At 44.9% G+C, this 11,049-nt stretch overlaps 1 long non-coding RNA gene across 1 annotated transcript; it reads left to right on the top strand.

Annotated features, from left to right (window-relative positions):
• Positions 1 to 1,902: 1,902 nt before the first annotated feature.
• On the top strand, positions 1,903 to 6,517 carry LOC122463213. The gene is made up of 2 exons (XR_006286375.1): positions 1,903 to 2,214; positions 4,911 to 6,517. It is a non-coding gene; the product is annotated as an uncharacterized LOC122463213 (long non-coding RNA).
• Positions 6,518 to 11,049: the final 4,532 nt, after the last annotated feature.

Here is an 11,049-nt window from a genome sequence, read left to right as displayed (position 1 = left end):
TTGGGAACATCCCAAGGGCTCTTCAGTGAGTCACAGATGGGAGAGATCTCCACATCGGCCAGGTCCTGTCAGAAACCAGGACGAATGTTAGAGGTAAGCTCTCCAAACCCTGCCAGGAAATAGTCAGCACAGACTGGCTAGGCAGATAGAAGTCCTGAGGACAGAGCAACCACCCTAAGGTATCACAGTTAAGAAAAATCGCCCTAGAAAAAGCAATATCTCCAAGCTTCCACAGGCAGGAAGGCTAGCACATAGCTGCCACAAACCCCCAGACCCATCACTCCTCAGAGGAAAACAACCACTGCTTTGAAGGGAAGCCACTACTTAGAGCAGAAGCTCAACACCAATCGATAAATAATTGCACTGGAATGACTGAGGAAGGAGACACCAATAAAGGATACTGCAAATCTGTCTGAAGTAAAGAGAGCATCCCAAGTTGACTAATAGTAGGTACACCGAAGCTAGCTCATGTATGTTTACATCTGCTGCCATCACACCTCCTGATTGCAGCACAGGCCTGCCATAACACTGGTGCATAGCTTCTGTGGAGAGCTGACCGCAGACCGAAAGGGACTGACTGAGAAGATGCTATGCACTGGGAGGGAGCTGAGTCAGCTGTAGTTGGACTGGAACATACTGAGGGTGATGGGGATGCAAGGGGCGAGGCCAAAATGCCTGTACCTCTGTGAGCTGAAAACACAGAGAGCTTGGATAGTTCCCACCTGTCTGATGCTAGGGGGAATCCTATGAGCGGTGTCTTCAATGACAAATTAATGAATCAAAAATACCATGACTGAGAAAATTTTATTGAAACTGACGTTACACTGAGCTAACAGGACTCAGTAGCAGGCCAAGTTCAGCCGTACATTTGAGATCAGTGTCCTTTTACCTTCCCAGTGTAACTTGCTTGTTAAAATACTGTAAATATGCGACTGGTCTGAAGGAGGAACCTGAAGGGCAGAGTAATTATCCCTTTTGTGATGAAAGGAAATGTGAGCTAAATCTGTCATTGGAGAAAGGTTCATTTGATATCCTTGTGACTTAAGATGATTGCTTCCATTTTATTCACAGAATATACTTTATGCTGCTCTAATCAGTGAATAATAGAGACTCTAGGACTAATTTTCTCTCACTTCTACTTTATTGCTGCATAACTCCATTGACTTCAATGAAATTATTCCTGCTTTGTGTATTATTAGTAAATAAGATCTGTCTATCTAGGTATTTACATAGAGATACTTTCTGTATGACCTTGGGCATGTCATTTAGGCCCAGATACTCAAAGGTATTTTGGCTCCTAACTTCCACTTATTTCAATGGGAGTTAGGTGTCTAAGTACCTTTGAGGATCTGGACCCTAAACCCTTTTCTCTGCATTTCACTCCTGATTAGCTTAGGCGGCTCTCCACTCAGCATGCTAGCTTCGGAGAATCCCTTACTTAGACGCCTAACTCTCCCAGTACAGCGCATGGAGAACCTGGGTACCTCGCTTCAGGCTGTGACTTCCAGTAGGCAGCAGGGCACCTAGGAGTTGTGTCTCTTTGTGACTTTAACCCTCTGTGTCCTTCCCTACCTCTCAGAGGTGTTGTGAGAAAAAATAAACTGAAGATTGTGAGGTGCTCAGATACCATGATGATGGGGGACATATAAATATGTTAGTAGATTCGATAGATAGACAACCCCATTGTGATTTGCTGAATATGATTATCCTATTTGTATGCATGTATCATTTTTGGATCTGAAGTTATGAATATTGACTCTGGATCTGTGTTTCAAATGGGTTTACTCTGGAAAACACCCACAGCCAGTCTTTCAGGTACAACTGTGGTGAAGCTAGATAGTACTAGTGACCCATCAGCAAAGACAATGGAATATGGAAAAGCTTAGCCCTCCTGTAAACATTTCAGCAAGCCTGTAAGTAATGGCTGCTATGACTCAGCAAAAGCATGAGATCAAACCGAATGACACTGAACTCCATTTTGGGTATTTGTATTTTTCCACAAACTGGGCTGGGAACTGTTTTTTCCTGCCATATGTTAAAGCTATATAAGGTGGGGTGTGACATCATCTAGGGGCCTCAATCCCCACACAGGGACACTCCTGGAAAACACCTGAGGAACAAAGACTGAACTGGGGGAACTGCTGGTCCCAGGCTAAAAGGATTTCTAGTCTGTGTATGGAAGCCTGGTGGATTGCAGTTGTATCGTCAGCTAGGGTGAGAAATTGTTAATGCATATACAATCTGTCTAGTATTTTAGGCTATTTGTGGTTTTGATTATTTGCTAGGTAATCTGCTTTTATCCGTTTGCTATCACTTACAATCACTTAAAAGCTATCTTTCTGTAGTTAATAAACTTGTTTTTTGCTTTATCTAAACCAGTGTGCCTTTGTGTGAAGTGCCTGGAGAAAAATCTCAGTTTGGTTAACATAGGCTTGTTGCATATTCCTCTCCACACTGAGGGTGGGGCGAACTGAGTAATAAATTCATACTGGTTGGGATTTTGACCAGGGCAGGACAGTACAGCTCTGGGGTCTTAGGCTGGGGGTTATCTTGGCTGTAGCCTCTCTATTGTTGGTTCATGCAGTGGCTGGATGTAACTGCAGCTGGGTGTGTCCCTGCCTGTGTCAGTGTTTATGTGAGTGTAGGACTGGGAGTGATCTACAGCTTGTCACAGATAACAGTGTGAGAGGGAGCCAGGATGGTGGGTCAGAGGGCCGGTGTTACCCCAGTTCCAGGTGGCACCCCAGGGAGAACGCTTCACACCCATCAACACAGCATTTGAGTGCCTCACAAACATGAATATATTTATCCTCACAACTCCTCTGTGAGGAAGGAAAGTTTTATAATCTCCTTTTTGCAGGAACTGGCACACAGAAAAAGTGATGCCAGGATTTTCAAAGCTTGCCCTTGGTGCTTATTGTGTTTGGGCATTCAGGGGTTTTCAAAACAACTTGTTAGCTGTGCCTATGCGCTCGAGCTCTCTGGGAGACAAGCGCTCACAGAGGGTAGGGCAGAGGCGTGGTGAAGATGCTGGCTGCAACTTGACGGAGATTTTAAAATGCACTCGGAGGCTCCCACATGTTCAGCTTGGTGCTGCTGTTCTATCTGTGCTGGGGCAAGGTTGGATCAAACGATGTCACTCAGGCACCAGACTCTGCTTTGCCTACGACATACCCAAGAAACCCACCTCCACACTAATTACCCCAAACACTCCGGCAAGCATGAGATTGAAAGACAAACAGACAAAGAGCAAGTGAGAGTCCAACGTTCAGAAATAAAGAGAGCAGTTTTCCAGAGGCTTTTGGGCTAGGGCCAAGCCAGGGAGGGAGGGCAGGACGTTAGATTAGCCAAGGACAAGAGAGGGGAGGACTTCTGGGGGAAGATGTTTCTTAGGTCTGGCATTTTGGGTGTGAAGAGAAGGAGATTGTGTCAGCCATTGCATGCCGCATGACACCCAACAGCGTTAAGGTAGTACACGCTGGGGGAGAGGAAGACTTGCCATGGCTTAGAGATGGATGTTATGCAAATACCCCCACTCAGAGCAGTTTCTCCACCTCTCCTAGTGGATGTGGAGCACTGTGCTTTCCAGCAGAGTAAGTACTGGGTGATGAAGCTGTAGGACAGAGGTGGGCAAACTACGGACCATGGGCCACATCCGGCCCGTGGGACTGTTCTGCCCCTGAGCTCCTGGCCTGGGAGGCTAGTCCCCGGCCCCTCCCCCGCTGTTCCCCCTCCCCTGCAGCCTCAGCTCACTGCACTGTCAGCGCAATGCTCTGGGCAGCAGGGCTGCGAGCTCCTGGGGCAGCGCAGCGGCAGAGCCCGGCCTGACCTGGTGCTCTGTGTTGCACGGTGCGTGGCTGGCACCAGCCAGGTGGCGTGGCTCCCTGTCCTGGTGCAGCCGCGCCACCAGCCACGGGTGCTCCAGGCAGCACGGGAAGGGGGCAGGGAGCGGGGGGGGGGGAGTTGGATAGAGAGCAGGGGAGTTCGGGAGGGTGGTCAGGGGCCAGGGGTGTGGATAGGGGTCAGGGCAGTCAGAGGGCGGGGAAAAGGGGGATGAATGGGGGCAGGGGTCCCGGGGCGGGGAGTCAGGAAGGAGAGGAGGGATTGGATGGGGCAGTGGGGGGCAGTCGGGGGTTCCAGGGCAGTCAGGGAGCAGGGGTGGATGGGGCAGGGGTTCCAGGGGGTGCAGTCAGGAATGAGAGGAGGGATTGGATGGGGCAGCAGGGGGCAGTCAGGGGGCGGTCTGGGAGAAGAAGTGGTTGGATGGGGCAGGGGTCCCAGGGGGCAGTCAGAAAGGAGAGGTGGGGTTGGATGGGGTGGCAGGGGGCAGTTAGGGGGAGTGGGTCCGGGAGCGGTCAGGGGAAAGGGGTGGATGGGGCAGGGGTCCCGGGGGGGCCATCAAGGGGCAAGAAGCAGGGGTGGTCGGATGGGGGCAGGGGCCGGGCCACGCTTGGCTGTTTGGGGAGGCACAGCCTCCCCGAACCAGCCCTCTATACAATTTCTGAAACCTGATGTGGCCCTCAGGCCAAAACGTTTGCCCGCCCCTGCTGTAAGAGAACCAGGTGTGGGGTTGGGGTAGAGGCAGGTATCAATGCATCAGAAGTGAGTATACTCATTATTTCTGGGTGAGGGATGTGTATGCAAACTTTAAGGGCTCATCTTGGGTTTCAGACTCAGTCCAGTATAGTGATGATGGTAGGGAATTAGTGCTTGGAAAAGGGGAGTGGCCAAACACAGCCCAAGTACCTGTGTCTACTGAGCCACGGGAGAGATGGATGATGGGGAAGCTGGGAGTGCTGCAATGTCTAATCTATTAACTGTTGGCCAGTGTACATAAAGAATGCTACAGATTCTGCAAGCCTCCCTAGGAACTCTCTCATTGATGGCTGTACATTGCACATGTTTTTCAGAGTAACATTGATCCAGTATATTTCAGCCAGCAGTGAATGGATTAATGTAATGTGTGACTCAGAGCACTGGCGATTTATTTATCCAGTGTGCACGCTCTTCCATCATAGTGAGCCTCTTCCTCAGTGGATCCACCGAAAGGTGCTTCACCATCTATATGCCCTGGGCCATCAGAAGCTGGAGAGTGTGAAGTGGCATAAGGTCCTGGGTAGGTATGAAGAGGAAGTCTGGCCTCCAATACTTTCTCATTCCCAGAGGGGAAAAGGGAATGCCCTGCCTGGGAGACAGGATCAAGCCTTGGGATGTGGTTTCGGATGGTAACTTGTTGGAGAAAGCTGTTAGTCTCTAAGGTGCCACAAGTACTCCTTTTCTTTTTGTGAATACAGACTAACACAGCTGCTACTCTGAAACCTGGAGAAAGCTGCTGTATCTAGTGGCTCCAAACCCAACATAACAGTATTCTCCTCTCCAGCCACCTGAGTTCTACATGCAGAAGATGACCCACAAGTGACTGCTTCTTCAGCAGTAAGTTCCCTTCTGAGAATCATAGAATATCAGGGTCGGAAGGGACCTCAGGAGGTCATCTAGTCCAACCTCCTGCTCAAAACAGGACCAATCCCCAATTTTTGCCCCAAATGGCCCCCTCAAGGATTGAACTCACAACCCTGGGTTTAGCAGGCCAATGCTCAAACCACTGAGCTATCCCTCACAGGTACCTGTGAAAGCAGGATCTGGAAGCAAGGAGGAGGCCACTCATCACTTTCTACAGGCAACTCAGCCACAAGCAGTGATGATGACATCGCCAGGATATTGGCCTCACAGCTACAGCACCCTGCTGGGTGAGGATTGTGAAATTAGGCAATTCGTGATGATGTGCTTGCTTTGTGTGGTCTGTTACAGCACTTCACAGGATTAGGGGGAAGTGTACACACTGGAGGAGAGTGCCCCAGACAAGGGCTCTCTTAAGATGAGATTGCTGGTATGTGGGTCTGTCAGCACAGTGTTCAGGCACTGAATAAAAGGAGAGAGAGAGAGGATAATCATTATTTCTCTGCTTGTATTTCCAGATCTCCAGTCCTCATGATGGTATACATAGGGGTGCCCTGAAGGGCTGTTTTATCCTGGGCAGTGAGGACAGGGGTGTCCTCTGGCTGGCTTGGTGATCCATTCAAAGGAAGGAAATGAGATCTTTTGGCTCCCCTAGAATCTTAACTTAAATATTTTAAATAATGGTGTGAATGATATTTTCTCACATGTGGTTCTTGTCCGCTTGGGAAAAGAGCCTATAGAACGTAACCCTGCACCACTGGAGATTTTCAGCTGACTGCAGTGGAAGCAGGATCAAGCCCATGCTAAGCAGAATGGACAAATCACAATGCATAATTTTAGGTAGAAATTCTGACCCCATTGAAGTCAATGGGAGTTTTGCCATTGATTTCTGTGGGGCCAGGATTTCATCCTTACTCTTGAATATGTGATTGGTATTTGTCTGTTCCATCCTGAGTGAAATTTTACATGCTTATTTTATTTCCATTTTTTTAATTGTAGTTTTGCCTAATTTGCTTTAATTGTATATCTGAAAACCTCACTAAAAATTATCAACATTCCCTAAAATAACCAAAACTGTTCTTCAGTCCAATATGTGACAAGTCTACCTATATGTACTCTGCGCTCCACTTTTTTCAACTGCAAAATGCGAATGATACATGTATTATATAGAAAATACAGCTTCCACAGTGGATCCTATCAACTTGTCCTAAAGCATTTCAAACTCTCTCTCAGCACTGCGAGGTGTGGGGCTCTTTGGACTCTTAACTCGCATCACTTCATAGCTGGGAACAAGCAATGCAGCCTTGCCCAGAACTATAATTTTTCAAGAGCAAAAGGTACAAAATATTTTTTCATTGGTAGTAATTTTTATAAAGCATGAAACATGAACTACACAAATATTTCCCAGTAAAGTCATCACTTTATTTCCCCCCAGATAAACACAGGCATCCATCCACCACAGCCCAATAAATCTTAACTGGAGAACAAAGTCATGTTGTAAGATGATGAAGAACTTAGACAAGTTCTCATTCAACAGGTGAAAGGATCTGATTGGGAAAGGATGGTAAAAGAACAATGTTGTTAATAATCGGGCCAGCCCAAAATAGTACCAAGATTTTAGCTCCAGTTGTTTTAAGAAAAGTTTACAGGATGACAAAAGGATGGGACTGTAGATGGTCATTTCAGGGGGGAAATAAATAAATAAATAAATCACAGTTCTAAAGTAGTACAAAAGGGTTCATATCACAATACCCCCCCCCCCTACAAACTGCCTTGGCTGAGCACATTCTAGGAATCTCTTTATCCTGATGAGAAAATTATGTAAATGCATAGGGCATGATTCTTCTTTTACTTCTACTGCTGTAAATATGGAGTAATTCCATGAACTTCAATGGAGGCACTCCACATTTACAGTGCTGGGAGAACAGAATTTGGCCTCCAAGGGTTAAAATTCCTTGTCGGAATTAAAGGTGTCCATTAGCTCAATTCTAGTTACATCAGCTTTTACTTACCTTTTATCTCTGGATTCTTGAACTGTTGCTGAATTCTTGCTTTCACCAAACCAGGAGCAAAGCAAAAGAAATGGAATAAACCAGAAACAGTGAAACATGAGAATACTGGTTGCAGTCAAAGCAGGAAAGATTTTTTTACTGAAATGGAAATTCCCCATCTCCGAATTATTTTCCAATAACCTTATTTGTGAGAGGTTATTTCTACAAGGGTTGCTAGCTTGGAGAGAGGTAAAATAAAAACACCTAACTCAAGAGGGCTGGAAAAGGACAAACATGGTATCTATCTTTAAAAACGGGAACAAAAAAGACCTGGGGAATTATAGACTGGTCATCCTAACTTTGATACCTGAAAAGATACTGGAACAAATTATTAAACTATCAGTTTAGGTAAGCACCTAGAGGATAATAGAGCCATGCTCGCTATTCCTTATAACCCTATCAAAAACAAATCATGCCAAACCAAATTTCCTTCTTTGTCAATGGATAGTAGGGAACCAATAGATGTGATATATCTTCATTTTAGAAAGGCTTTTGAAACATGACATTCTCATAAGCAAACTAGGGAAATGTGGTCTAGATGAAATTACTGTAAGGTGGGTCCGCAACTGGTTGAAAAATCGTACTCAAAGAGTAGTTATCAGTGGTTTGCTGTCAAACTGGGAGGGTCTGTCCTGGGTCCAATACTATTTAATATTTTCATTAATGACTTGGATAATGGAGTGGACAATATTCTTATAAAATTTTCAGAAGACACCAACCTGGGCGGGGTTGCAAGCACTTTAGAGCAGTGGCTCAACCTTTCCAGACTACTGTACCCTTTTCAGGAGTCTGATTTGTCTGCATACCCACAAGTTTCACCTCACTTAAAAACTACTTGCATACAAAATCAGACATAAAAATTCAGAAGTGTCACAGCACACTAATACTGAAAAATGGCTTCCTTTCTCATTTTTACCATATGAAAATAGATTAATTGGAATATAAATACTGTACTTACTTTTCAGTGTATAGTATACAGAGCAGTACAAACAAGTCATTGTCTATGAAAATTTAGTTTGTACTGACTTCACTAGTACTTTTTATGTAGTCTGTTGTAAAACTAGGCAATTATCTAGATGAATTGATGTACCCCCTGGAAGACCTCTGTGTACCCCCTGGTTGAGAACCACTGCTGTAGAGGATAGGATTAGAATTCAAAACAACCATGACAAATTGGAAAATTGGCTTAAAATCAACAAGATGAAATTCAAAACAAGATAAGTGCAAAATACTACACTTAAGAAGGAAAAAAATCAATTGCATAATTTCAAAATGGGGAACACCTAGCTAAGCTGTAGTATCACTGAAAAGGATCTGAGGGGTTATAGTGGATCACAAATTGAATAGAAGTCAACAATATGTTGTAGTTATGAAAAAGGCTAATATCACTCTGTATTAACCGGGAGTGTTATATGCAAGACATGGGAGGTAATTGTCCCATCCTTCTTGGCACTGGTGAGGCCTCACATGATTTGGGTGCCACACTTTAGGAAAGATGTGGACAAATTGGAAAGAGTCCACAGAACCACAAAAATGATAAAAGGTTTAGAAAACCTGACCTATGAGGAAAGGTTAAAAAAACAGGGCATGTTTCGTCTTGAGAAAAGAAGACTAAAGGGGGGACTTGTTAACAGTCTTCAAATATATTAAAGGCTGTTATAAAGAGGATGAGTGTTCAGTTGTTCTACATGCTCACTGAAGGAAGGACAAGAAGTAATGGGCTTAATCCGCAAGGGAGATTTATGTTAGATATTAAAAACTTTGTAACTATAAGGGTAATTAAGCTCTGGAATAGGCTTCCATGGAAGGTTATGGAATCCCCATCACTGGAAGTTTTTAAGAACTGGTTAGACAAACACCTGTCAGGGATGGTCTAGGTTTACTGGGTCCTGCTTTAGCACAGGGGGTTGGACTTGATGACCTCTCGAGATCCCTTCGAGCCCTACATTTCTCTGATTCTATTTCCAAGAAACAAGGGGACAGGACAAAGACAAATGAAATCAAAGGCTTATTTGATGTATTGGGTACAAGCACTCAAATATTAGGGTGTTGAGCGTGGTATAAAGGCTTAGATAAATGGACTTATCTTACCTGTAACTAAAACAAATCAGTGATTCTGCTTTTAATTAAAAAGGTAGAGATGATTTAAAGTGCTGCTAGGGTGCAATTCGCCTTTCTCTCACAAAGCCTGAGTAACCGGGCTTTGTGTGGAGAACTCCAAAGGTGTAGTGGAGGGAATGGAAATCAAACCTTCAACCCATGGGCAGCCTGTGGGGATGCAATGTAGCCTCTCCACAGCTACAACTCCAGCCCACGAGCTGGAAGAGGAGTGCAGCCCCGGGCTCTTTTCAGGTTGTAGTTCCTTACCAATGGCTCTGGATCTGATACATGCATACAACAGTGGATACTGATACAGCCTTTAATGGGGTTGCAATGTATACTCCCTTGCTCTAGCCAAGATCTGTTGGCTTGTGTGCATGTTTGTGTGCATTTTCCACAGAGGCTAGGGTACTATAGCTGCTGTTGCTACTAGACTCTCCCAAATTTAGTATGGTCTGGGGTGCAAGGACTAAGGTGGGGCCTGGGCCCTGTGCAGTTGAGTGCTTTTTCAAATCCCAGCCCTTGTGCCTTCTTATATGTACTTCTGCACAGAGTTCGGCCCCATCTATCCTTTTCTCTGCAGGAAATGACGTCTGTACATATGTAATAAAAATTCCAAAGCTGGTTTATAATATTGCTCCTCATTTGAGTGTCAGCAGATTTCAGGGCCTTACAAGTCAGTCTCCTAGTGGAAGATAAATCATTGTTATGGAGTCTGGGTATGTTCTTAGTGCATTTTGTTTTATTTACACACTTACAGCAATCCTAGATCAAAGGTCATCACATGAGGCAACCAGGCAAACCCTCTTTCAGAAATCTCAGCCCCAGCAGCAATGCCTGGTTATCAGAAAGCAACTGTGTACCAAAAATTGCTCTCTCTAGTGAGAGATTAAGGAAAAGATCATATTCTCCTGGTGTTTGCTACAGCTTGCCCAAGAGCCTGCAGTGCAAAACTAACAACACTACAGCATTTTTTCAAAGGCTGAACAGAAGAGAACTTGTAAAACTATGACAGGTTTCAGAGGGGTAGCTGGGTTAGTCTCTAAGGTGCCACAAGTACTCCTCGTTCTTTTTGCTGATACAGACTAACAGATTTATTTGGGCATAAGCTTTCGTGAGCTACAGCTCTCTTCATCGGATGCATGCAGTGGAAAATACAGTAGGAACACACACACACACACACACCCCATGAAAAAAAAAAAAAAAAAAAAAAAAGGATGTTGCCATACCAACTCAACGAGACTAATTAATTAAGGTGGGCTATTATCAGCAGGAGAAAAAAACTTTTTGTAGTGATAATCAGGATGGCCCATTTCAAACAGTTGACAAGAAGGTGTGAGTAACAGTAGCGGAAAAATTAGCAGGGAGAAATAGTTTTTACTTTGTGTAATGACCCATCCACTCCCACTCTTTATTCAAGCCTAATTTAATGGTGTCCAGT

Source organism: Chelonia mydas, chromosome 1 (genome assembly GCF_015237465.2).
Source record: "Chelonia mydas isolate rCheMyd1 chromosome 1, rCheMyd1.pri.v2, whole genome shotgun sequence".
In the NCBI taxonomy this organism is placed as follows: Eukaryota; Metazoa; Chordata; order Testudines; family Cheloniidae; genus Chelonia; species Chelonia mydas.
This window is presented reverse-complemented; position numbering and strand designations above follow the sequence as displayed.